This window comes from Lissotriton helveticus, chromosome 12 (assembly GCF_964261635.1).
Source record: "Lissotriton helveticus chromosome 12, aLisHel1.1, whole genome shotgun sequence".
NCBI classification, from domain to species: Eukaryota; Metazoa; Chordata; class Amphibia; order Caudata; family Salamandridae; genus Lissotriton; species Lissotriton helveticus.
In genome coordinates this window covers 683842989-683870078 of record NC_136073.1, presented here as the reverse complement: position 1 = coordinate 683870078, position 27090 = coordinate 683842989, and the positions used below count along the sequence as shown (strand labels likewise).

The following is a 27090-nucleotide window of genomic DNA, read 5'->3' as shown; positions in this document are numbered from 1 at the left end:
GTATTAATGTGTAGCAACGTTTTTGTTCCTGAAATAATTTTCTCCTGTCCAGCTGCACTGTAAGGGGTAGCGAGGGAGTTGGCTGGGGTGGCACACAACACATCCTATCATCCTCCTCTTTCTCGTTCTTCTGCTGTAAGGTATAGTAAAAGTTACATATACCTGGTGTGCTACCTGCCACCTCACAGCCCTCTGCACATCTACACCCCCCCCACCCAGGTATGAAGAAAGGAAAATACCTAGCATCCTGCCTCTCTCGTTGACCCTATTTGGCCCTGACCCTATACAAAACAAGCATTGGAAATGCAATAGGTCTCGGATTTATTTGAGTTAGAGCTAATGGCATTGTAAATGGCAATGTCTTTTAGTCATGTGTTATGGAGTGTATGCATGTGGTGTGTAGTGGAATTATGTGGGTTGGATTGGAATTTTAGCAATGGTGGCATGCTGCGCTTTAGATGAAGATGTTTAAAAGTAAAGTGCACCATACTGCGATTGCTACAATAGTTAATTATGGATGCGTTAACAATTGATGTGTCCACTGATGGCTGGTGGTGTGTGTGCCTGTAGAAATTGTGCACTGCCGGCTGGTGGTGTGTGCCTGGTGGAAACCTGCACTAACGGCTGGTGGTGTTTGTGCCCGGTGAAAGCGTGCACTGACGGCTGGTGGTATTTGTGCCCGGTGAAAGCGAGCACTGACGGTGTGGTTGTGTGTGTGGTTGTGTGTGTGTGTGGTTGTGTGTGTGTGTGTGGTTGTGTGTGTGTGTGTGTGGTGGTGGAGTGTGTGTGTGGTGGAGTTGTGTGTGTGGTGGAGTTGTGTGTGTGGTGGAGTTGTGTGTGTGGTGGAGTTGTGTGTGTGGTGGAGTTGTGTGTGTGGTGGAGTTGTGTGTGTGGTGGAGTTGTGTGTGTGGTGGTGTTGTGTGTGTGTGTGTGGTGTGTGTGTGTGTGTGGTGTGTGTGTGTGTGGTGTTGTGTGTGTGTGGTGGTGTGTGTGTGGTGTTGTGTGTGTGTGTGGTTTTATGTGTGTGTGTGTGGTGGACTTAGTTCGAGTTTTCGTACCCTGCACACTCACACACTGCCCCTAGACACTCGCACACTGCTCACCCTACACACTCTGCTCACCCTGCACACACCCACACTGTTCACCCTGCACACTCACATACTGTTTACCCTGCACACTCACATACTGTTCACCCTGCACACTCACATACTGTTCACCCTGCACACTCACATACTGTTCACCCTGCACACTCACACACTGCTCACCCTACACACACACGGCTCACCCTACACACACACACACACACTGCTCACCCTACACACACACACTGCTCACCCTACACACACACACACTGCTCACCCTACACACTCTCACACTGCTCACCCTGTACACTCACACACTGCTCACCCTGCACGCTCACACGCTGCTCACCCTGCACACTCACACACTGCTCACCCTAGGTAACACGAACAGACCTAGCTCTGCCCTTTGGCCTGTGTTGTAATCATACAGTAGGTTGTGAGTAGTTGTGCATGATTGGTTGGGGCATCCCCTCCTTGCTGCTCCCCTCACAAAGGGCCGGCTGCCTCCATGAAGTTCCTAAGACACTTGTTCAGCTGTTCTTTGTTTTAGCTCCTGTGTCAGTGCACCGTGTAAGCGCACAAGCATACCCTGCTCTCTCTGGAACACTCACACTGCTGAGTCTCTCTCACACTGCTGAGTCTCTCTCACACTGCTGAGTCTCTCTCACTCTGCTGTCACTCTCACTCTGCTGTCACTCTCACTCTGCTGTCACTCTCACTCTGCTGTCACTTTCACTCTGCTGTCTCTCTCACTCTGCTGTCTCCCTCACTCTGCTGTCACTGTCACTCTCACTCTGCTGTCACTGTCACACTCACCCCGCTGTCACACTCACCCTGCTGTCACACTCACTCTACCTCACTCTGCTGCCTCACTCTGTCTCACTCTGCTGTCACACTCACTCTGCTGTCACACTCACTCTGCTGTCACTCACTCTGCTGTCACTCACTCTGCTTTCACTCTCACTGTGCTGTCACTGTCACACTCACTCTGCTGTCACACTCACTCTGCTGTCACACTCACTCTGCTGTCACACTCACCCTGCTGTCACACTCACTCTGCTGTCACACTCTGCTGTCACACTCTGCTGTCACACTCTGCTGTCACACTCTGCTGTCACACTCTGCTGTCACACTCTGCTGTCACACTCACTCTCGCTCTGCTGTCTCTCACTCTGCTGTCACTCTCACTCTGCTGCTTGCTGTCTCACTGCTGTCACACTCACTCTGCTGTCTGTCACTCTCACTCTGCTGTCACTCTCACACACTCTGCTGTCACACTCACTCTGCTGTCTCTCACTCTCACTCTCACTGCTGTCAATCTCACTCTGCTGTCACTCTCACTCTGCTGTCTCTCACTCTGCTGTCTCTCTCTCTGCTGTCACACTCACTCTGCTGTCTCTCACTCTGCTGTCTCTCACTCTGCTGTCTCTCACTCTGCTGTCTCTCACTCTGCTGTCTCTCACTCTGCTGTCTCTCACTCTGCTGTCACACTCACTCTGCTGTCTCTGTCACACTCACTCTGCTGTCACACTCACTCTGCTGTCACACTCACTCTGCTGTCACACTCACTCTGCTGTCACACTCACTCTGCTGTCACACTCACTCTGCTGTCACTGTCACTCTGCTGTCACTCTCACTCTGCTGTCACTGTCACACTCACTCTGCTGTCACTGTCACTCTGCTGTCCCTGTCACTCTGCTGTCACTCTCACGTCACTCTCACTCTGCTGTCACTCTCACTCTGCTGTCACTCTCACACTGCTGTCTCACTCTGTTGTCACACACTCTGCTGTCTCTGTCACTCTCACTCTCCTGTCTGTCACTGTCACTCTCACTCTGCTGTCACTCTCACTCTGCTGTCACTCACTCTGCTGTCACTCACTCTGCTGTCACCCTCACTCTGCTGTCACCCTCACTCTGCTGTCACCCTCACTCTGCTGTCTCTGTCATCCTCACTCTGCTGTCACTCTCACTCTGTCACTGTCACTCTCACTCTGTCACTGTCACACTCACTCTGTCACTGTCACACTCACTCTGCTGTCACACTCACTCTGCTGTCACACTCACTCTGCTGTCACACTCACTCTGCTGTGGTGCAGTCTGGCTGCAGTGTGGCAAGCAGTGACCAGGTTTGAGAGTGTGGAGAAGTCCTGCAGGGTAACAGTGGGTATTGGGAGGAACAGGTTCCTGGCGTGGTCCAGGCGCAGACTGGCAGACATGGGATTGCCTTTGGCGTGCCAGCAGTGTGCGCATCTGCTGCACATCTGTGCTGTAGCTGCTATTAAGTAGGTCTTCGGAGGAGGGAGGAATTCTTGGGGCAGGGGGCGGGGAAACCAGTGATGTCACGTCCTGTGCAGATGTATGAAGGTATGTCACTTTCTGTGCAGATGGATGATGGCAAATTCAGTGATGGGGAGTACATCGTTCAGAGGTCGATACAATAAGTGCCATTAATTAGAGTACTAAAAGAACTTTTATTTTCGGCACTAAGAAGATGTAAATTCTAAGGAAGAAAAAGTTATATAAATAATATACATTGCTATTAACATTTTCCGGAATATGAATTGGAATGGGATAATCACCGTATGCAGGTCTCTGCAGGAGGCGCGGAGGGTAGAGAGTGAGGTACGAAGAGTGTTCCATGGGGGACAGAGGGGAATCTGAATTGGTGAGTGCATTAGGAGAAAGAAAGTGAAAAAAAGCTGAGAAATATCTGCAATTTGGCATGTAAGTGCAGGGAGGCAGGGAACTATACTGAATTTAGGTCAACGCTACTCGTGTGCGGATGAAATCCTAATCCATGCACTTCCTCCTCTCTCATTTCATCTCATTCCTCACCTGTTGGGGATCTTCCTGCCTAGTGTTTCTCGTGGAATTTCTGGATGTGTGCCCCCCAATGTATTTGGACTTTGACTAGGCTGCTATTGGTATAACCTCAATTGCCCTGTTAAAAGGAACTTGTTCTCTTCCTAACAGCATAACTCCTGGTAGGGCAGGCCAGCGGCATTTCATATATCAGAGAACCAGAGGTCTAGCTTGTAGCAATGGGCCTACTAATGGAAGAGTAGTAAATGTGCAAGGAGCTGTGAGGATTTAAGAGAACGGGACGAGGGGCAAGGGGACAGCAAGCAAGAGCGAGGTGGCGATGAGGAAGAGCGAGGTGGCGACGAGGGACAGCCAGGGGGCGACGAGGGACAGCCAGGGGGCGGCAAGGGACAGCCAGGGGGTGGCGAGGAACAGCCAGCGGGCGAGGAGGAACAGCCAGCGGGCGAGGAGGAACAGCCAGCGGGCGAGGAGGAACAGCCAGCGGGCGAGGAGGAACAGCCAGCGGGCGAGGAGGAACAGCCAGCGGGCGAGGAGGAACAGGCCAGCGGGCGAGGAGGAACAGCGAGGGGGCGACGAGGAACAGCGAGGGGGCGACGAGGAACAGCGAGGGGGCAGCGAGGAACAGCGAGGGGGCGACGAGGAACAGCGAGGGGGTGACGTTACGAAGAAGACTGAAGAGGAGATGAGGAAAAGTGAAGCAGGAACAAGGAGGAGTGTGGCGACAATGAGAGAGTGAGATGGCAGCGAGGAAGCATGAATGGTTATTGTCAAGTGTTACCTCCACACTCAGCATCTCAATAAAGCAAAAAACAAGTCCACCTTTACATCAAAACCTTCCACTGCACCCTCGTATCTCAGCCTTCTCACTCACTATCACATTTCCCTGCCTGCAGTGCAATCACCCACCCTCGCCTGACAGGATGTACCCCGATTACTGAACCCCCACTGCTGTTGCTTTGGACCTTGATTCATGCTACATCCGTCCACACACAAATTCTGGGTGTCTCTTCGCAAGGTGCTCCAGAGACCGTCCAAGATGAAAAAGCGTTCACTTCCGTAAGTTATGGTGCACAATTAAACCAAATAAGGACCATGCATAAAGCACACAATATAAACTGAATTGTATCGGCGCAGGCTGACCAACACATACACCACCTCTGAGTCTGCCTCCACCCGGGGCAACCTAGCTCCAAATTTGTGGATTTCCACAGTAAATGTTTGCCCATATCCAGCACTGCTTACCCCTACTGCACGCACGCACGCACGCACACGCACGCGCAGCACTAAGGTTGACACAGCCTCAGGCTCCCAGTTAACTCCACCTGCAGTTTTCGGTCGACTCATATTCCTGGCCGATGCTGTTATAGCCGAGACACTCAACCGGCCGGCGTCCACCTTGTGTGATGCACGGAGCGGGTGGGGTGGGCAAGTGAAAGCGGGTAGCTTGACGTCATAGAGAAGCCAGGAGAAATGGGTGGGAGGGGGGCGAGAGAAGGTAGAGGGAGGCGCAGACAGACTAAACAAGCGGCACTGAAAGCGATCATTTTCGCGATCGCTATTGTGTAAAAAAAAAAAAAGCCTGCAAGTGGTGCGCGCGCCACTGCGAGCATATGTTTTGAATTATTGCGGCTGTCCAGCCGCGATAATTCAAAACATATGGCTTCTGGTGCGCGTAACAGACACCAATAGGCCATGGGTGGAGCTATGCGACCGCCCATGGCCTATTGCGTGTCCTGGTAAAAAGCAGCACGCACGCGAAGGCCAATGAAAATGGACCTTGGAAATCCACACGCACGAGCTATGTGGAATTTCAAGTTCCATTTTCAAAACGCTGGTAATAGGACTCTCGCTGCGCGACACTGCATGCGCAGTGTACGGCAGGCCCGAGCCCTAAAAATACCTTTGCGCCCTTTCACCACAGACTGCCACTCTTGGCAGTCCATCCCTGAACCCATATAAAACACTGAACATACATGGCATTTTGCTGCCCTTCCCAGCACCTTGAGTAGCAGTTTTTCATGCCACAATATTTTAAGAACCCAATACTTGTTCTGCCACCTTCTCCAGCACCCCCCCAGCAAAATATCAATATGAAACTTCAATCTTAACACCCAGCCTCCACCTCCAAGCCGTGCTCTCAAGGTGAGACAACGCGATGCTGGCAGTGCTGGAGATGGACACTTGCGTAGAGATGGTACATGAAGAGGGTGATGATATGTAGAATGAGCAACAATACAAACTGGGTGCGGTGTCCACTCGGCCATTTGAACCTGTGGTTTATCTAGGGCCGCTGTGGAGTAAGCAGTCTTGCAATACTATCAGAGGCATTGATGCTAGGGTTAAATGGATTATGAAGAGTCTGAGCAGGGTGATAAAGGAGAGACTGCAGTTGCCAAATCACAGTGGTGTTCCATGGAGAATGGAAATGGATTAGATGTTGGTGTCACCTAGTGGAACACTCTATCTCGGGTGTTTTTCAATTTATGATTTCCAGAGGAAGAAGGCCGAGACAAATGTAATCTGAGAGAACAATGCTGTTGGAAGCTGTCCAGGTCAAGGGCCAATGTAAGCAGTAAAAGGTTGGGAAATATTTTTAAGACCGGATGGGAAGGAAGGAGGCGATGCTTTCAGTGTGCACTGCTGAGAGGGCAGATTCCAAGATGGTTCGATAGTGCTAAGACGCTGCCCCAGCCCGAAAATGGTCAATTTCCACTATGTGCATTGCAATGGTGGCTTTGACTGGGACAAAGTGTGGATAGTGAAGGTGCAACAAAGTTTAGCTGAGGATTTTGATTGGATGACTATAGTCCGGTTGATAGAGAAAACAGTAGTAGATTTCCAAGAACATGGTAGGCGGCCATCGCTGCTTTGTGTTGCACGCATAGTCTGAACAGCAGTCCAGTGCCCACAATGAAGGCACAGTTTATGCCCTCCTCCAGGTCACAGGACAGTTCTAGACCTTGCATCACCAGGGGCAGGCCTAGGCGCGTTACCCGGGCCAGGCCTTGGTCTCTGCGCATATGCTAGATTAGCGTGTTGGCAGGCCATCTGGATATCCGTTTCAGCTCAGTCAGGCATTCCTTGTTGAGGTACATGCCTTTTCGTCGTGCTTAAAACATTTCCATGCCAACCATATATTTTCCACTGATAAAGATGAAGAGGGGAGGGTGTGTGTGTGTGCGTACACATGTGTGTACGTGCTGTGGTAGGTTTTTTTGTCGTAAATCGATTTGGGCCAGTGGGATATGAACAGCACAAAAGTAAATGTCAGTATATTAGTGGAGTAATACCCTTAATGTTTTAATTCATTTGTGATTCGGACCATTTTGTCCAAGATTATTGCCTCCTTGTCTTTTTAGGGCGAGCTGACGTTAGCATTCATGCGAAGCATGAATGCTGTCAGCTCGCCAACTAATGCTATCCGTATTTGGGAGAGTGGACACCAAAGTGTCACGAGCTTTCCCAGTGTCGGATTTGACCGCGGGAGCGCGCGTCTCACCCGCGCATGCGCAGAGTAACTCAGCATATTTTTTTTTTTTTTTTTTTTTTAATTTCCCAGCCCCGAACCGAATCAGGTATCAGAGCGCTTCACATATAGGCAGCCCCCACCCCTCTGCATGCGCACACACAGGCGAGCGCATGCACACGCAGGCACACGGCAGACACTCGCTCACACACACCCCCCTCCCCCACAGTCACACACACGCACTCCAGACACATACACACGCGCGTGACCCCCATCCCCACCACTTACCGGGCTCTTTTCGGCGTGTTCAGTGTCTCATCGCTCCACTTCTTCCTCGGCGGCGGCGGCTGTGGCGGCGGGCGGGACTTCCTGCTGGATTGCAGGCCCCGCCCCCGTCTCAGGCAAAAGTGCCTGACTTCCGTTTTTTTTATTTGCAGACGGGTATCTCTTTGCTGGAACGGCCTCGGATTTCCTCGTTTATTTTATGTTATTTGTTTGATTTGAGCCAAATAAGGCACACAGACTGGCAATTACTTTCACATAAAATAAAACCGGATCACCCCCACATAGTCAGGCATTCCCATCCCTATACTGCAATAAAGTGCGCATTGCGTCCCTTGGTATAAAGTGATCTTGTGTATACATTATAAATAGATTAATAAAATACAATTTAACTTGACTGGGATCGATTTAACATAGGTAACCATAATCACACCGGCTTGTAGTTTCTAAGCCATTTTATAATGGTTCGAACCTGAAACCAGGGGTTAATCACACCTCTTTAGTAAAACGGGTCCTCTCTCATCGACGTGAGCTGTCTACGTAAGGAGCAGGGAATGTAGACCGCCCTCTCTCCGGACATTTACATGTGGCACGCAGGTTTTGTCTTCTTGTTTCGTCTGCGCAGCGGCAGCTAAACAAGGGCTGCATTTGGGGGGTAAAGTTGTAGGGGCCGGGGCGCACTGAAGTAAGCGGTACTGTGTGAAGTGTTGGAGTGCTGGGGACGCACCGTGTTTCACGTCTCGCCGAGCAGCTCTGGTGGCTGTTGTACGGGCGGCAGGGTACAGTGGGGAGCGGGAGAGCGCCTGCTGGGTGAGTGGCACGGCGATACGTCTTGCTCCGGCTGGTTTTGTTCCAGGAGTGCAGTGTGCCTGGAAAGCTCTTCGCCTTCTTTCTAAAGCCTCTCTGCATTGAGTGCAAAGCGCTATTGTCTCGGGCTGGGAACCTCACAGGCAGCTTCTCAAGTGGGCAGATAAAACTGAAGGCACCCTGCGGAAAGGAGGGAGGGGGGCTATTGGCATCGGAGGGGGCACAGGATGATTCGTTCACTGGAGCAGAACCAGCTTTTCCCAACCCTGGAGACACCGATCTATCTTTGGGGCTTGGAAGAGAATGTATTTTTAAACGAGAAATTTCCTGCTTGCGGGGTTGTGATTTGTGGTTCCTGCTTTGCCACTGCAGCGACTGGACAAGGGGCAAGTGTTAAGTAGTATGTTAAATGTTTATGGCTACTTCTAGTAAACGCACAACAGTATGGGATATAGTGATTGCAGACTTGTTTTAAAAGGGGATGATAGCTCTCACAATCCAATAGCATATTGTCAAAGTAGATGTTTTTCTGTTCACTCAAGGTCCCTGTTCGAATTTCTAATTGAAGATTTGGCTAGAAATCTGTGTCTCATGTCACAGTACTCTGACGCTTCGTTATCTAATTCCTTATATGAGAATATATACAATGGATAATTATCGAATGCAACTGTGGAACAGACTGACTAAACCATTGGTTGGTAAATTAAATCATTAGGCTTTCTTGTTTTCATTTTCTATTTTGAATTCTAGTGGGGTTTTTGCAGTGTTTTGCAGCGTTCAAAACAATTATAAAAATCAGCACCTATCAGTGTTTATTCTTCTGTGCTCTGTACATGATCATGGTGATGGTTTTTCCCAGTGCTTATAAAGAGATTTGCTTTGTTTTCCTTCCATCCTTCCTTCCATTATTCCTGTGTTCTGTCCTGCTCTTAACTCCCTTCTTCTTACCGTTTCTTTCAATTTTCTCTTTTAGTTTGGCGGACAACATACACCTTAACAAGCATTTACAATGCAATAGGTCTCGCATTATTAAAGTTGGAGCAATTGGCATTGTAAATGACAATGTCTTTTATTCATTGTTTTTAAAACCTGCAATCGGTGCATAAACACGCACTTTGAACGTATATTCCTTGCTTACAATGAGCAAAGCTGGCAGTAAAAGAGACTTACAGCCTTGCTTCTCATAAGCATGGACTATAAGTGCAAAGTGCTTATTTATGCAACGATGCAAATGAAGAAAAGGCATTGTCATTTACAATGCCAATAGCTCAAACTTTAATAATGCGAGACCTATTGCATTGTAAATGCTTGTTTGATTTTTTGCTTTCCAAAGATTGCCTCAAGGACACCCTGATCGTTTTACATCAAACTACCCCGCACCACAGCCGTACTACTCTTTCAAGGACGCAAATCTCCTCAACACCTTGTTTAGATGACGTCTTCCTTGACGAAGTAGCTGTCTCAACAAGACAAAACATTGAAATATTTCCTCTACTAGTCTGTTGCTGACGTAAGACCAATGGCATCCTATTCCGGCGTTCTCACTATTGGGGTTCCAGCAATTTCTTGCTGCTTCTCTTTCCTCCTTTGCCTCATGAAACTTCTTGCAGGAGTTGCAGGTTTTCCTGCTGCATATTCTTGTGGTGTTCTCTTAATCTGTCACTCTGTTAGGTTGCACCTGTTTAACTGATGGTCCCTGGCCGGTGTTGGTGTGCTCCCAGCAGTGTGTCAGAGGGTCCCTGGCCAGTGTTGGTGGGCTCCCAGCAATGTGTCAGAGGGTGTGAGAAAGTGCCCTCTTTCTTGCATGGTATGCCCCCACTTTTTAGGTCTTGTGTACGTTGCAGAGCAAAGCGCTGCTCCGCCTCCGCGAGAGATTTTGTAGGGGAGGATTTTCAGAAAAGGGCTTTAAGCCCCGCCCCTCATTTCCATTTGCTGGCATCACCGTTTATGGTAAACTGTGGCCTTCCATTGGAAAATGAGCTTTCTGGATTGCCTCCCTTTGGCTTTTTGTTCCGGCCCACCCGGACTGGCTCGCCTGCTTCACGGCTGTCGTGAAGACTTTTCTTATCTGCTTGTTTACTTAACAAGCAGATAAGAAAAGTCTTCAGGACAGCTGTGAAGCAGGCACAGAGCTCAGAGGTTCACAGGGTCACTGGGAGGACAGGGGGATCCCGGCAGACTCTGACTTTTCCTGCCGAGGCAGCAATTACATTTCCCGTCGTACCTAAATGCAGTTGTGCACTGATGACTTGTTGGCTTGGATTCCACATCACAAAAGTACTCATCCATCAGCATGTTAAATATCCACTGAAAAGTGAGAATTCATTTCTTAAGTAACTCAACAGATTGCTATTTTCAAGAGATCAACCCGTTGTGCACACTTTTAAAATACAATAACACTGCAGTTTCTGCTGTTTGGTGCCATGAGGCCCTGTGGGTGTGGGCATACTTTACAAAAGCATTTCCCATAAACTAGCCTAGCCTAATACAACATACCATAGCATAACAGCCTAGCCTAACATACATACCATTACATAACATAAGACAACATAGCCTAGCATTGCATAGCATAACATAACAACATAAAATAACATAACAAAACATAGCCTAGCCTAACAGAACAGAACATAGCAAATCATAACATAGCGTAACATAACATAGTATAGCATAACAAAACATAGTATAGCATAACATAACATAGTATAACATAACAAAACATAACATAGCAAAACAAAAACATAAAACAAAGCACAACACAACACAACCTAGCCTAACCCAAAATAACACAGCCTAGCCTAACACAAAGTAACACCGCCTAGCCTAACACAACATAACATAGCCTAGCCTAGCACAACATAACAAATCATAGCATAGCATAACAAAACATAGCATAGCATAACAAAGCATAGCATAGCAAAGCACAACAAAACATAGCATAACAAAACACAACAATACACAGCCTAGCATAGCATAACAAAATGAAGCATAGCATAACAAAACACAACAAAGCATAGCATAGCAAAACATAGCATAAAATAAAAAAGCATAGCAAAACATAGCATAACAAAACACAACAAAACAGAGCATTGCATAGCATAACATAGCATAACATAAGATAAGAAAACATAGCATTAAGTTTGATAAACTCCTAGTAGTGGGCTAACTAGCTTTAACGGGCAGTGACTGTAAGCAACTCCGTCAACCCAGAAGCAGTCATTCTGTCACCTTTGCTCTTGTATTGCAGTAGCTTCGTTTGTTAAACAGTGCCCATATTTATACTGTTAACACTTTATTTGTGCAAATTTCAGGTCTCACAAAACGTTGATGAATCGAAATTCACAACTGAGGCTGTTAAGTTTGCGCTATATAAAACCCCAAGGATAAATACAAATACATTGCCATTTACAATGTGAATAGCTCCAACAAATACAAGACCTTTTGCAAAGTACAAAACATTTCCATTTACAATGCCAATAGCTCCAGCTCCAACAAATGCGCGACCTATTGCATTTCCAATGCTTGTTGCTGAATTGCTGATGTTCTATAACTGAGTGCGCCCTGGGCTCCTGCTAATCAGGTACCCAGGGCATTTGTTCCTTCCCTAAAATTGCATTGAAGCCTAAACCCAATTGGCATCTCTGGCCACATGTCAGACCCTGATAAATGGTACCCAGGGCACTGTGACCAGAGAAGGCCTCTAAGGCCTGCCGCACTTATTGTGCCACCCTTAGAGGTCCTGTACCCTGACACACACACACTGCCTTTGCAGGCTGCGTGTCTTGGTGCAGAACAAAGTGAAGAGTCGACATGGCACACATCCCTGTGTGCCATGCCCACAAACCCACTGCCCTGGCGTAGATCAGTTACCCCTCTAGCGGGGTGCACTATGTCAGTGGTGAGGGTACTGGTGCATGAGCTCTGTACCCCTACAGTGCCCAAGTCCAGTCTTGGGCATTGTAAGTGCAGTGCTGCCATTAAGAGTATATGGTGCTGGGAGTTTGTTATTACGAACTTTACAACACCATAATGGCTCCACTGAATACTGGGACGTTTGGTATCACACTTCTCAGCACATTAAACCCACACTGATGCCAGTGTGGGATTTAATGTAAAATGCACAACAGACTGCATCTTAGAGATGCCCCCTGAAACTCGACTAATTTCTAGTGACCTCACTGAGTGGCTGCTTAGGCTGCCACCAACACACATGTTTCTGGACCCCTGTGTCGAGAGCATGCTGCTCTCGGGGGCCTGAAACAATGCACATCCTAGGATGAGGTGCCTCACGAAGGGGAAGCTTTAAAGGCATGCTGCCTTTGTTAGCCTCCCCAGACCATTTGCTGCTTTCAGCAACTGGTCCCCACTAGTTCTAACCCCCACTTTGGGCGGGACAGCCGGCGGGCTGACCCTGGGAGACCCCTGAGTCTAACCTCAGAACCTTAACTCCCACAGTCGATTACTTACCTGTGAACCGATAACCTGTTTTTCCTCTAATTGGATAACATTGACAATTTTTTTCCAAAAAGTTTCCAAGTGTGGAGTTTTGAAATTAAAAATATTCTTTAAAAATCGCACAAATAACCAAAACGTATTTACTTACCTGTTTGCAGGAAATGTCCCAGTGCTGAATCTAGGTATCCAGCATGGACTTAGAAAAGTAACGTAAAAAGTAACTTCCCTGTAATTTACTGAAAAAGCCTATTCATTTCAATATACTGTATTTGCTAAGTGATGCAACCTACTGCATCCCCTGTAAATCAAACCAAGTACACTTTTTATTGCATGTTTATACGATTCTTTATTCAGCAACTTATTACTGAAAAGTATGTAATGCTTACATGTGCCAGGCTTGCTTGGTTCTAAAAATAAACAGTATATATTTTTTATACAAAAAAAATGGATGTATGACATTACAACGCATGCTTTTACATCGCATGCTTTTACAACGCGGTTTTTACAACGCATACCATTACAACGCATAGTGCTTTGGGGCGCTGGATAGTGAATAGTTTAATTTACTATTCCAACTCCAGTCCCCGTGGATAGTAGGGAAGGTGTTGGACAGTAAATTGAACCCATTCCCTATCCTAGAGCGCCCCCCAGCGCAATGCGTTGTAATGGTTTGCGTTGTAAAAGTTGCGTCATAAAGGCACTGCGTGGTAAAAGTTGCGTTGTAAAGGATGTTTCTCAAAAAAAATTGGCCTAGCGTAGAGATCTTGAGTGTATGAATTTATTTGCTGACTGAGTGCGTACATCAAAAGCTTATCACTGTCCTCTGATACTGCCTTACTGCTCGACCACTCTACCACAAATAGAGAGTAAGGCACTATCTAACTTTAACCTCTGCCTGCCTCTGGGTCACCTGGACTCTAAACACACTCTACCTCATTTTGGTACAGTATATATAGAGCCAGTTTCCTACAGAGGGTCCCTGGCTGGTGTGCTCCCAGCAGTGTGCACTGAGACATGTACCACAGAGCAGAGGCCATGGTAGCTTGAAGCCTGCTGTCTGTGCACTCTTTCCAAGACCAGAGTTTGCGGTTCTCTCACTCGCAGCCACTGCCACGGTTAGAGTGCAGCCAGATGAGGCAAAGCACTGAAAACCTTCTTTCTACTGGGATTAAACACCAGGTCACAGCAGGTGCTGCAAACACCCCCCCCCCCCCCCTTGCCCTCTGCCACACTTGTAGGCGAGAGCAGCTTTGCAGCAGGTGAGCCATTTTCCATTAAATCAAAAATCTTGAATTATATGACTGTAGTCCATGTGGGCCAATAACATGCCTTAAAGCATATTCCTATATTTGCGACTGCAGTGCAGTGCCAAGTACCATGTATTACCTCAGGAACAGTGACATTGGCACGGTTTGCATTTTACAATCCCTTTACACGTGGAAACATCTCTCCTAATAGGGCTCATGCATGTGATTTCACCTCAGAAATGTAACCATGTGAATGCAGGTTTTGGTTAAATATCTTGTTTTAAGCGAAGTCATTGAAAACAGTTTTTTAAAGTTTTTTTTTTACCGGAAAAAGTATTGAACCAAAACCAGGAAGGAAATGGTTCGTTTTGTGCAGCACAGTAAAAGTAAATTGAAGAGAGCCCTTGCCACTTAGAAGAGCTGTTTTTTTTCTATGTTAAATCCTTGTAGCGTGCAAACTGTGAGCCAGTAAACGGAGAATATCTTGCTATACTACGGGAATTATCTGGAAGGGGACCATTTTTGCCGTAGTAGTAAATGCGTGGTACTGTTGCTGTAAATCATGTGTGATTGAGTTCTGTTTATAGTGTGTGTGACGCCACTCGGAGAGGGCTCGTGTTATGTGTAAATTAACGGGAACCCGCGTCTGTGTGTACAAAAAGCAGGTGCGCAGCTGCCGTCTGCTGTGGGTTGCAGGTTGTGTTAGATGTGGGGGCCGTGGTGCTCAGTTTGCCGCGGTCTGGGCTGGGGGGGGGGGGGGGGAGGAGGCAGGAGGGCTCTTCGGCGATCCCAGCTTTGATCCGTCGTTATTCAGGCTGCTCCAAGGATGAGCTCACTTCCCCGGGGATCGTCCGCCAGATGTGCGGCTGTCAGAGGGTGGATTACACGGGAGGAGGCACATCTGTGCGGCTCGAGGAAACCCCTCACTTCCCAGCTCTTGGTGCAGGCTGCCGCCCCTCTCCTCCCAGCCAGGCCCCGGATGACTGTGCCTGAGACTGGGTGAGGAGGCTGGCAGAGGAGGGGCCCGCCCTCCTCCCCAGCTGTGATGGGGGAGGCTGAACAGACCTCTCCACATACCAGCCCGCCTCGGATCAGGCTGGGAGCTCGCGCCTCTCAGGCAGCGGAGCTCGGGAGGCCGGCAGGACCGACCGAGGGACAGACAGCTGCCACCACCGGGATGAGCTCTGTAAGTAGCACCTGTGCCACCCAACTTTGTCCTTCTTTCATTTCTTTTTATCTCCCTTTGTCTAACCAAAACACAGCGGGTGCTGTTGGAGAAAAGGCATCTTCAATTGAAGTCTGAGCACGAACATAACCCACTGACAGAACTGCATTGTAGTGCAATTGCTCATATATAGTGCTTAGTACCCCATATGGGGCATTTAAGCGCTTTCTGGCGAGTAGCAGACAACTCTGTAATCGTGGGGGCAGAGGGTGCACCGGCGGGGAACGCTAAGGGATGCGCCCTGAGGAGGTACAATAACAGCAGCCTACACTAGAGGACACAGAGACGCAGCCACATGCTAGCTATACTCCGTGGTGTCAGCCTTGAGCGCTGACGTCACCTGGCGTAGGGAGTTGAGGTGCCACAAAGTATTGTACGAGCCGGATGGCTCACTACATCCCATCCAACCAATGGGTTGCCAAACAATAAAGCAAAATAAGGAATGCTAACACAACAAACCAACATAACAAACTGCTACAAGTGTCTTCACGTTGACCTCGTTCTCCAGGTCCCCTCAGCACATGAAGTCTCTCAGCCGGGTGGTTGGCTGTGGATTGTTCCTCAGTCGATAGGGGCAACATCTCCTGGGGTTGCCTGCTTCCTCGGCCTCCATGGCTGGGTTCTCTGATTTTTTCACCCGGCTGCTTCTTTGTCCTCACCGTGGGATTCCTCGTTCTCCGGCTCTTGACCCTGGCTGTCTTCATGATGTGCCAGGTCCGCTCCGCGTGGTTCATCTTCCTCAGGCTCGCCCGGAACTGGACTCGCCACCTTCTTGAACCATGAAGCATTTCGGGATATCAGTCGTTCTCCCCTCTTCGATGTGATCACGAGCCCTTCTCCTGAATTGTCTCCCAGGACTCTTTCTCAACAGGGGTGCGGAACTTTGAGCTAGGGTACCGGTCCTTCACAACCACTTTGTCTTCCAGTCGAAGATGGCAGTCTTGGGCTCTCCTCCGTTGACTGGCCCGATCATTGTTCTGCTTCCGTTTTCTCTGTGATCGGGTGCTATCCAGGACCGCAGGCACCCATTGCTGGCTAGTGGGTACCAAGTCTCTCAATAGCTCGTTGCATTAGCAGATCAGTGGGAGCGCACCCCGTGGTTGAGTGAGGGGTTTGACGATATGCCAGGAGGAAGCGATGAAGGCAGCCTTCAAGCTCTTCTTCTTGGTCAACACCGATCCTCAGAGCCTTGTTTACAGTCCTCGTAAATCTCTCCACGTCACCGTTGGCCTGGGGCCACTGGGGAGTTAACCTGCGATGACGGATGTTATGGAGATTCATGTATTCTCCGAATTCTTGCCTCTGGAACGGTGGTCCATTGTCTGTGCGAATTTCCTCAGGCATCCCTAGCATCGCAAATGTTTTTCTAACACCGGCTTTAACCCCTCAAAGGCCGTTGACTGCAACACTTCCACCACAAGGAATTTATAGTAGCTGTCCATCATGACGATCGTATGCCTCCCATCCAGGAAGCTTCCAAAGTCCATGCTAATGTTGGCCCAAAGCTTGGTGCTGGGTGCTTCAGTAACTACAGGAAGTGTTGGAGGTTCCGCACCTGTTATCAGACACGCGTGGCAGCCCATCATTTTCTCTTCAACCGTCCTGTCCACTCCAGGGAACCACACCTTGGATCGAATGCGGGCCTTGGTCTTCTCGATCCTTAATGACCCTGGTGGGCCAGTTCTACTGTCCTCCTCCAGAGCCCAGTCGGTATTACCAGCCGTGCCCCTCGTAGTATCACTCCATTGTCCCCTTCACTCAGCTCCTCTTGACACCTCCATGAGCCAAGCCTGGCCTCCCTCTCCTCATCGGTCAAAGTACATAACCCCTGGAGGAATAGTTTCCACTGGTGGTTGCGCAGCGTTTCCTTCACCGCCTGGAGACAGACGTTGTCCTGAGTTGCTTGTACTATTTCTTTCATCGACAGCGCCCAGGGACACTCCGCTTCCACGATCTGCTTCACGAATGACTCTGAACCGTCGTCCACTTCTGATGACCTCCCTGTCCGATCTGCCATGGGGTACCTGGACAGGTAATCTGCGGGGTTGTTGGCTTCTGGGCGGAAAATGATATAGAAGTTGTAATGTTGGATTTGCACTGCCCACCGCTCGATTCTGGGCAGCCCACTCCTGGCCGTACCACCAAACAGAGACATCAATGGTTTGTGATCAGTAACAACGGTGAATCGATGTCTACACAGGTATATGTCGAAATGCTGACATGCCCACCGGATAGCCAGAGCTTCTTATTCTATTTGGGCATACCGGGTTTCCACTGGTGTTAGAGCCCGGCTGGCATATGCAATGGGCACCCATTCATCACCATTTCCTTGTTGTAGCAGCACCACTCCTAACCCCACCGGGCTGGCATCGACCACTACCTCCGTGGGCTGTACTGGTTTGAAATACATGACCATCGCCCCATTAGCAATGCCTACTTGATGTCCATAAAGGCCTTTGCCTCCACACTGTTCCACTGCCACCTGACGTCCTTCTTCGTGAGGTTTCTGAGCGGCTCCGACAACGTGGCCAGGTGTGGAATGAATCTGCCACAGTAACTTGCCATCCCTAGTAAACTCCTCAACTCGGACTGATTTTGTGGTACTGCTGCCGCTCTTATGGCTTCCACCTTGGTCGGGTCCACCTGCAATCCTTGGGCTGAGAATCGATATCCGAAGAACTCCACTTCATTCGTATAGAACTCGCACTTCCCCTTGTGAAGTGTCAGGCCTTGTTCTATGAGTCGCTGCATTGTCACTCGGAGTCTTGTGTGAGGCTCCTCAAGGGAGCTGGAGAAAATGAGGACATCGTCGCTGACGTTAATGATGCCCACCAAGCCAGACAGTGCTTCCCTAATTGCATCGTGGAATACCTCTGCTGCCAAGGATACTCTGAAGCTGAGGTGCTTGAATCTTCGCAGTCCGACATGGGTCGAACGTTGTTATGTAGCGACTTTTCTCCTCCAGGACAAATTGATGATAGCCAGAGTTCAGGTCCACTTTGGCCATTTGGCCCCGGTGATGTCTGCCACGATCTCATCTATAATGGGTATGATGTGACGCTCTCTTTTGATGGCCTTGTTGGGCAACCTCATGTTCACACACAGGCGAATCGCCCCCGGTTGCTTGGATTTAGGGGCAATCACTGGTGGCGACACCCAGGGATTGGGGCCCAACACCTTTTCAATTACTCCATCCTGTTCCAGTCTCTCCAATTCTGCTTCCACTAGGGGTCTCAGGTGGAACGGTACCCTATGATGTCTGAGGGCTGTTGGCTTGATTGTGTCATCTATGTGGAGTTTGACTTCGACCCCTTCAAACAGCCTAAACCTTCAAAAAGCTCTGGAAATTCCGCCATCACCGACTCTGCGTGGGATTGATGAACTGGTTTTGCAAACATCACTCACCCCAGATCTTCGGCAGAGTGGCACCCCAGGATGGACCCTGAGCTGTCTCGTTACGTGGAATTGGAGTTTCGCCGCTCATTCACCATGTCTCGCCTCCACCTCGATGACTCCCAACAGGGGAATAGGCGTGTCTCCCCCATAGGTGAAGATCTTCGCTTTGGTCTTGAGAAGTGTTGGTTTTGGTTCCAGTCGCTCATACTAGCCACATCTAGGATGTTAACGGACGCTCCCATGTCGATGAGGGCCCTGATGCAGTTGTCTCCCACCGACAGTTGACACATCGGGGGTGGGCGTTTCTTGGTAACGGCTCCTCTTGTGTACGTGAGCACAAATACATCGTCGTCCTCATCATCCTTCGTTACATTAATCCTGCAGCACATACTCTCCACCTCTTGCACTTCCTGCACGGTGTGCACTGCGGGTTTCTGTTTTCATTGTCGGCCTCCGCCGGCCGTGGATTTGGTCACGCCCATGCAGACTTTGGCGAAGTGTCCATACTTGTTGCACTTCAAGCATTGTCGGGCTTGCGCTGGGCATCCTCTCAGCGGGTGGCTCTAGAGACCGCAATTCCCATGCCCTCTCCTACCGGTCCATCCTTCTCCGCCGCTCGCGCCATACTTGCTGCGGCCGCTGAATTTCCGAAGGGCATCCGCCCTCTCCTCTTTGATGGGATCCGGGTACAATGGCTGCTGAGTACCTGGTCGTCGTGCCAGGGCTGATTCCATCTCTACCGCTCTCGCGTCCGCCTCCCCAGCACTAAAATGTCATCCAGCGATATTCCAGGTTGGCGCAATATGAGTTTTCGCAATTCTGATGACTTGCACCCTAATATCAGCTGCGCTCTAATCTCCAACAGTCGCTCAGTCCCCATGCACAAACTCGCGAGTTTCCGGAGGCGCACATGGAACATGTCGACGGACTCCTCCTCCTCCTTCTGCTTCGCCTGGCGCAGTTTGCAATGTTTGAAATCTGGGTTGGCTTGGGGATTAAAGTGACTATTCAGAGCTCTTACAGCTTTTTCATAGTCATTACTGTCCCCTGTGTCTGGGAGGTCCTGAAGCAGTTCGTATAATTCCTCCCCTTCCATGTGGAGCATAGTTGAGCACTTTACCGCACTGTCCTTTTCTCAAGTGGCAATAAAAAAAATTCTAGCTGCCTGATCCACTTGCGCCAGAATGACGCGCACGTGGCCGGGTCTGCTAGCTGGCTGAATGGGGGTAGTGCCCTCAAGGACATGCGGAAACCCTGGTCCGTGGGCTCTGCGGCCCCTCCATCTGCAGGCCTCAACATTTCCCTGATGCGCTGGTCTTCTGCCTGGTACTCTGTTCTTGCCTTGTACTCATCAATGCAGGTCTGACCCCTCTCTGCTTTTCCCTGCAAAATCTGCCTCCGTCGCGAGTCTGTGGTGTCCTGGCGTCTCTCCCCTCACACACACACCCAGCACTCGTCCCTGTGGTGCTCAGCGGCGCCCTCGGCGGTGTAGTCACATTTGAAACCACCTTCATTTTCAGCACGGCGTGCACGCAGCTGCCTCCCACGTGGCTGTCCCTCGCCGCACCGTTTCACAGGGCCTTTTCACTCCCTTCGCACTTCTCCAGTGCTGTCTCACTGGTCCCGCTGGTGCCCCGCACACACCTCTGCAGCCGCAGACTGGCCCCGTTGTCCCACACGCTCTGGGGCAGCAAACACCTGGGCGGCCAGTTCAGCAGTGCGCCCCGCATGCGTCGACGTCCTCACCGCACTTGCTCCCCTGACGGGGCTGCACACCTTTGCAGCTCTCCCACCACAGTCCATGGCCTCCCAAGCTGCACCAGCGCAATCGCCGACCATCGTCTCCGTCGCGGCTCCGCAGCACTACCAGAGCGCACCTTCTACGCCGATATGCGTAGCAAGGGGCATGCGCGGGATTACCAGTACCCACCTCTTCGCCAATGTAATCGTGGGGGCAGAGGGTGCACCGATGGGGAATGCTAAGGGATGGGCCCTGGGGAGGTACAATAACAGGGGCCTACACTAGAGGACACAGAGACACAGCCACACGCTAGCTAAACTCTGTGGCGTCGGGCTCGAGCTCTGACGTCCACTTTTATTTATACTCCCTGGTCCGCCCCCGGCCCAGGGAGTTGAGGTGCCACAAAGTATTGTAGCACACTACAAACTCCGGAAGCCAACGTTAGTGGCTACTCCAGTGGTCATAGCATTGCTACTCCTAGCCTTTGAGGATGGGAGGACTCTTGAAAGTTACAATATATGCATGCGGCATAATAAATGACCGTGCCACTCTTTGTGGATAAAATATGTGGCACGTTTAGGCTGTTGGGACCCCAGCATCTGTGCATTTGAAGTCTGAGCACGAACATAACCCACTGACAGAACTGTATTGAAGTATAATTGCGCCTATATAGCGCTTAGCACCGCTGATGGGGCATTCAAGCGCTTTCTGGCGAGTAGCAGACCACTCTGGAAACCAACGTTTCATCCAGTGGTCACTGGCTACTGTGCATTATTGGTCTTAGTGTTGTGCTGCCAAGAGACCCGTTCTGTGCATTTACTGCAGTGCTTGCTTGTAGTAGTTGGAGTTCATAGAAGTTGTGTGTGAACATTAGTAGCAGCTGTGAGTTCCTGCAGATGGTTGGTGGGATGAATAGACAGGTAGAGGAGACTAGGTCTTGTTAGTTAGCAGTGATGCAGGTTCAGACCGGAAGTTGCTATACTCTGCGAGAGGAGAGAGGTGTGCAGAGGGTGGTATGTAAGGAAAGGGTCACTGGATAGAACAGAGATTAAACCAATCTATAGTTTTACCATAAGAACAGTTTTTTTCATGTACAGTTTTCGTAATATAATGGGAAGAGGTTTTTGAGATGTCTGCACGGCCCAATATTATGGTTGGCCATCAACCATTTATAAGTTTTCATGATTTTTAATAAACAAACTCCCAAAATGAGTTTGGTTTTTGAAAAAAAAAAAAGCATGGCCCCCATACCAGGAGAGTTTTCTATTATGGTGTGACTGTAATTTTTTTTTTTTTAGGTTGAGCCTGGGCAGCCCATGCACTGCTCTGTGAGGCATGCTGTATACAGGTATGGACTTGAAGCCCAACCCACTCTTCGCCCATGTTTTTCATTGGCTTGTGTCATTGTCCTTCGTGAACTCTGGCTTCTGAGTTGTTAATAGGCTTGTTAGTCCATCCTTAGTTCCGTCTTTTATTCATTTGTAACCTCCCACGAGGACAGGCCCTTTTAATTCTGTTGTTACACGGTATGTCTTATTTAGTCTGTAAGCACTATTCCTGCAACGACAGCTGCTCTCTCGCTCCTTGGCTACAGCTCCACCCCTTCACCCCTCATTGTCCCAACCGCCACTCCGAGAGCTGTTTATTTTTTTCTTTTAATTTCTCTTCCCCTACCCCCTCTTGACCACGTTGTTGTTTTGTTTTAAAAAAAATGTAAATTAGTAGATAAAGTGATTTGAGGTTGAGCCGATGCCGGGGCTCGAACACTGTTCCCCCAACTCTTGAGTCGGAACCGCAGAGCTATATTCTCTCCCTCTGGGGATAGCACAATATTATATATATTTGCCTGTTTTACACTTTAATGGCGGCCGCGCCCCTTTCCTTAAACGGGCAAAGTCTAAGGAAAGGGGCGCAGCTGCCATTAACCCCTTGCACGCTGATGACGAGCTGGGCTTGTCATCAGGTAGCCTCCTCGCACGCTGATGACGAGCCCAGCTCGTCACGTAAAGTGCGCTTTTGAAAATCTCAGCGTGCGAGCGGAATTCCGCCCGCACGCATGCGGTTAAAGTGAAAGCGCGGCATGGGTGCACTTTTACAAAAAAAGCATTTGTCAACTTGACAGAAAAATGCTTTTTTGGGTAAAATCGCCCATACATCGCTTTCACGTTATTGGTGGCCTCGCCCCTTTTTTTAGACACTGCTTGTTTAAAGAAAGGGGTGCAGCTCACATTAAAGTTCAAATTAAAACACTGCATGGATGTTTTTACAATCAAGCATTTACAATACAATAGGTGTTGCATTTACAAAGCTCTTGTAAATGCGAGACCTATTGCATTGCAAATGCTAATTTTTAAGTGTCCCTCACCGTCAGTATGTCCCTGGTGGTGACGGGGAGTTAAAAAAAAAAAAATTCAGATAGTTTACCTCTGGCAGTCCCATCTCTGTTGAGCCATTGAACGTAGTTTTACACCGGCGTAAAACTTGCAGTCCACCCGACTCAAAATCATGTTGTTGGACCTTGAGTTTGGCAGACAAGCTTCTCTATCGCCGGCTACTCTCCTCCCATATTTGTCATCATTTGGCTTGTCATTGTCCTTCGTAAATGGTGGCTTCTGATTCGTTATTGGGCTTGTTAGTCCCTCCTTAGTACTGCTTTGTCTTTATTTGTAACCGCCCATGAGGACTGGCCCTTTTACTTCAGTTGTTACACGGTACGTCTTCTTTAGTTTGTAAGCACTATTTTCTTTAATGAGTTTCTCTTACTGCAGGAAGGTCTCTTGTTCGCATTGGTGACCACCGGCTTGTTTATTTAACTCATAGCAAACTGGGAACTCTTCAACGGCCATGAGAGACGGAAGTGGGCAACTCAGCGATGATTTCAAGTATTTGGAATGCAACACGTCTCCCATTTGTGAGAGTTTGAGCTATTGGCATTGTAAATGACAATGCCTTTTATTTATGTTTTAAAAATCAAAGCATAAATAAAAGGCATTGTCATTTACAATGCCAATCGCTCAACTCTCGTAAATGTCGGACCTATTGCATTGCAGATGCTTGTTTTACTTGGGACATTTGAGATTTATACCCCCGAATGTCACTGACTGAGCTACGCCCCTGGGATAATACATGGTCCACTCACCTTGAGACGCACTGATGCCAAACAGGGACTACAGCGAAGAGGCTAATTAGCCCCTTGGCCGCGGCGGTAATTCTGCCACGGCGCTAGGGTGCATGGGGGGCCACGCGGCGCCGCCATGCTCGTGACGGAACCATTCCGTCACGAGCCGCGGTGGCGCTGTGCTTGTGACGGAATGGTTCCGTCACGGCCCCGCCCGCTCAATAGAACGCGCCGCGCAGGCACGGCGGCCGGGCTGTGACGGAACCATTCCGTCACCAGCACAGCCCCACCGTGGCTCGTGACGGAATAGTTCCGTCACGAGCAAGCAAGGGGTTAAGTACGAGGGCTGCGGCGGGACAAATGCACAATAGAAACGCGTGCAGTGCTACCAGAGTGACCAAAGTGCTAGTTAAACGCTCACGAGGACAGACAGAGTAACAGCATTGGAAACAGAGGCTACCCATCGGAGGACAAGCAAAGACCCCGGAGGGCGACTCTTCCCACAGTTCGACCATGGAGATGGACTCCTACGCTGCCCTGCTGGCAACAAAGGCTGTCAGGCTGTCAGGCCCCTTGTTGTCTCTTATTCTGTAAAGACGCTGAGCCTTCCTGTAAGAAAATCTACTGGGTAACGCTCTGCCTCTTCCCGATCAGAGGGAGACTGGGGCCAGCTGGAGAGGGACACTATAAAACTGGGTGAAACATGCCAGTGCACAATATGTCCGTCTGCTTAAAAATGCAGGTTTATCTAGGAAGCGGTTTGGAAAGGCAGTGCACAGGGTCATCATTTCTGTCCAGTCTGCGTCCTCGTGTATTTACATTGGCAATGCCCGCCTGACTCGTCATGCCAATGAAAGCACATCTCTCGTGCAGTGGCGGCTGTGGGATGGAAAGGGATGTGTCAGGCCTGGTCCGGTCCCGGCCATCACTGCTGAATCTTCCATTCGCCAGTCTCCGGAGTGGGAGCTCGTGGCAGGACGTCTTGTTAACATTCTTAAAAGGCAAATGTGTGCACCGAGATTGTTGTTCCTGCACGCAGGGAAACCGTTCTGCTTCATTTGAGCTATTTAATCTCCGTTTGAACAGCACGTGGAGTGTTTTATTTTGTTGCTTTGTTTTGTTACATTAATCCCTGCACCAGGCGCACCATTGTATTGAATAAAAGATGGTCCAGTCCATGTAAGTTCTTCAAGTAGATAAGTTGTTAAGCAGAGCCCCACCAGGAGCAGCCTTCCTGCTGCTCAGCCCATCCTCCAACTGACACCCTCACTCATCCAACCTTCCACTCCTCAGACACACCGGCTGAGCAGGAGGTATAACAACAATGCATGGGTTAGAAAATTAAATCTCCTTCCCTGGGGCCTTGGGCAAGTTATGGGTGCCTGTGGTGGGATGAAATGCGGAGTAAACGCACTACGATTACACCAAGTCTGTGCATTTGTTGAAAGTAAATTATAAACTAGTCCCCTCTCTATACGTCTTCTGATTGTATGCAATGTTTCCCGCGGATCTAGGCGCTTAATGTTATTAAACCATTGAACCTTTATACACCAACTCTTGGTTCTTTAAGTGACAGGTGGCACTGATATTTGACGGTCCTGTTTTTCAACTTTGGAAGGATAAAATGTGTCTGCTTGTTGGCAGTGCTGTAAATGGAAATATAACGAGCATTGGCAAAGCCCATAGGTTCCCAGCAATGCAAGAGCTACTAGCGTTGTCAATGTGAATGTCTTTTAGACCTGTTTAATAGCAGCACATCTGCTGTTCAATGTGGCTGAAAGTCACGGATAAAAGCGCTATGTCGCAGCCATCACTGCACTTTGTTGTGTGCCATGAGGGGCGAGACCAGCAACACAATGGGGGGAGGGGTGAGAAGACAGCGCATGCAATGTGTAGCCGAGACCAAAAATGGATGATTCCTTGTGATTCCTTGTGTAATGTAACTGGCTCATGTAGAGCGCTCCAATACCTTCAGGTTGAGTTTGTACTGCAGAAAACTGGACCAAAAAACAAATCTGGAGCTCCTCACTGTGCCTGCTGGGCATGGCCACAGACCACTCTGAAGAGGCCGAGAGTAGAAAGGAGACAGACCAGGGAAAAAGCGAACACCAGTGAGATGGGGGAAGGGGTTTGTTAAAGAAGAAACACCAGTGGTTAATTTGTAGAAAGAGCTAGCGCTCTTTTCTGAAGGCCACTCCAGCCGGCACCACACATGAGCTGCTAATGGCAGTACCAACATGACCCCTAACCTTCGCACTCCTACAAGTGTGACAATTCTGAATATATCAGGCAACACAAAGCTATAATAATGGCATGAGAGGCTGGTATTGTTCATTTTGAATGTATATTGACTTAATAAACATGGCTGTTGTGCTCATCTCAAAATTAAAAAGACTGCGCCACAATGTGGTGAACTGTCATTAGAGCTGGTGCTGACAATGAAGTGCTGGTGCCAAGCACTGGAAACCATCAGCACAAATTAAGCACTGAAACAGACTGGACAGGGGGTGAGAGGGAAAATAAGCAATAGGGATGGAGGGCGAGTGGGAGGAGAAAAGAAGCAACACAAGTGTGGGGTGAAAGGGAGAAGAAAGGAGCAGCTGAAAACACAAGCACTCATGGAGTGCTTAAACGCAAATAAAAAGTTGCTAAAAAATGGGAGCAGTGGATGGACACAAGTACTTGGTACATGCTTTAGGCAAGGGCCAAACACAAGAAGAGGCAGGGAGTATGCATGCAATGGCAAACGGGAATAAAGGATATGAGAGCGAGGTTGAAGCTAACACAGGGTAAACCTAAGGGCGCTGTAGCCCACTAACTGTAAACAAAATTTCTCAAAGAGACTACACATGGTCGGTCCAGCCAAAAATAGAGGTACTCGCTACCCTGGAGTTTCTGTTGCTAGTGAGATTTGCCGGTATTCTTCCAAAAAAAGTATTGTTTCAGTGCTAAGTATCAAATTAAAGATGTGTAAGATCTCAGTATCTAACTCCACCTGCCCCTTTAAAGCACTGCTTCGCTACATAGTGCATTCTTCAGATTTAATGGCTTGGTGACATTTGAGAAGGTAGCATCTTCGTTGCAGACCTGCAGGAAGGCAGGTCCTGGACAGTTACATTACTATCTTTGTGTAGCGGGAGAGTTTTGTCACTGCCTTATGTTTCAGGGCTTCCTGTCTTGGGTACCTTGACCTATCCTTTAGATACTGTTTAGTTCCTTATGTTAGTGAAGGGCCCGGTACAGTCCTTCTCCATGAGTGGTACTGTTACAAGGATGCTGCTGGACCACGCAGAAGTGGGAAGGCTGTTTGCCATTCTTGGGAGCATTGTGCAGGTGGTGTGCTGACCCAGATTTATGTAAGTGAGAAAGATGTCGGGCATGGGTGGTAGAGTCGCGGTTCTAGTTCGGATGTGGTACATGTTCTCAGTTTTCCTGAATCACACCAAGCT

General features: G+C 49.1%; 1 protein-coding gene across 3 annotated transcripts in view; it reads left to right on the top strand.

Moving 5' to 3' along the window:
- Positions 1 to 27090, top strand: part of ST3GAL2 (ST3 beta-galactoside alpha-2,3-sialyltransferase 2) — a 271323-nt gene that overhangs the window by 64593 nt on the left and 179640 nt on the right. The window contains exon 1 of one of the 3 annotated variants that reach the window (XM_078670406.1): positions 15247 to 15347. The exons of the other annotated variants lie outside the window; for them this stretch is intronic. The gene's annotated coding sequence lies outside the window, so the exon portion shown is untranslated. Of the gene's footprint in view, positions 1 to 15246; positions 15348 to 27090 lie in introns of those variants that run through there. 3 annotated transcript variants of the gene reach the window in all.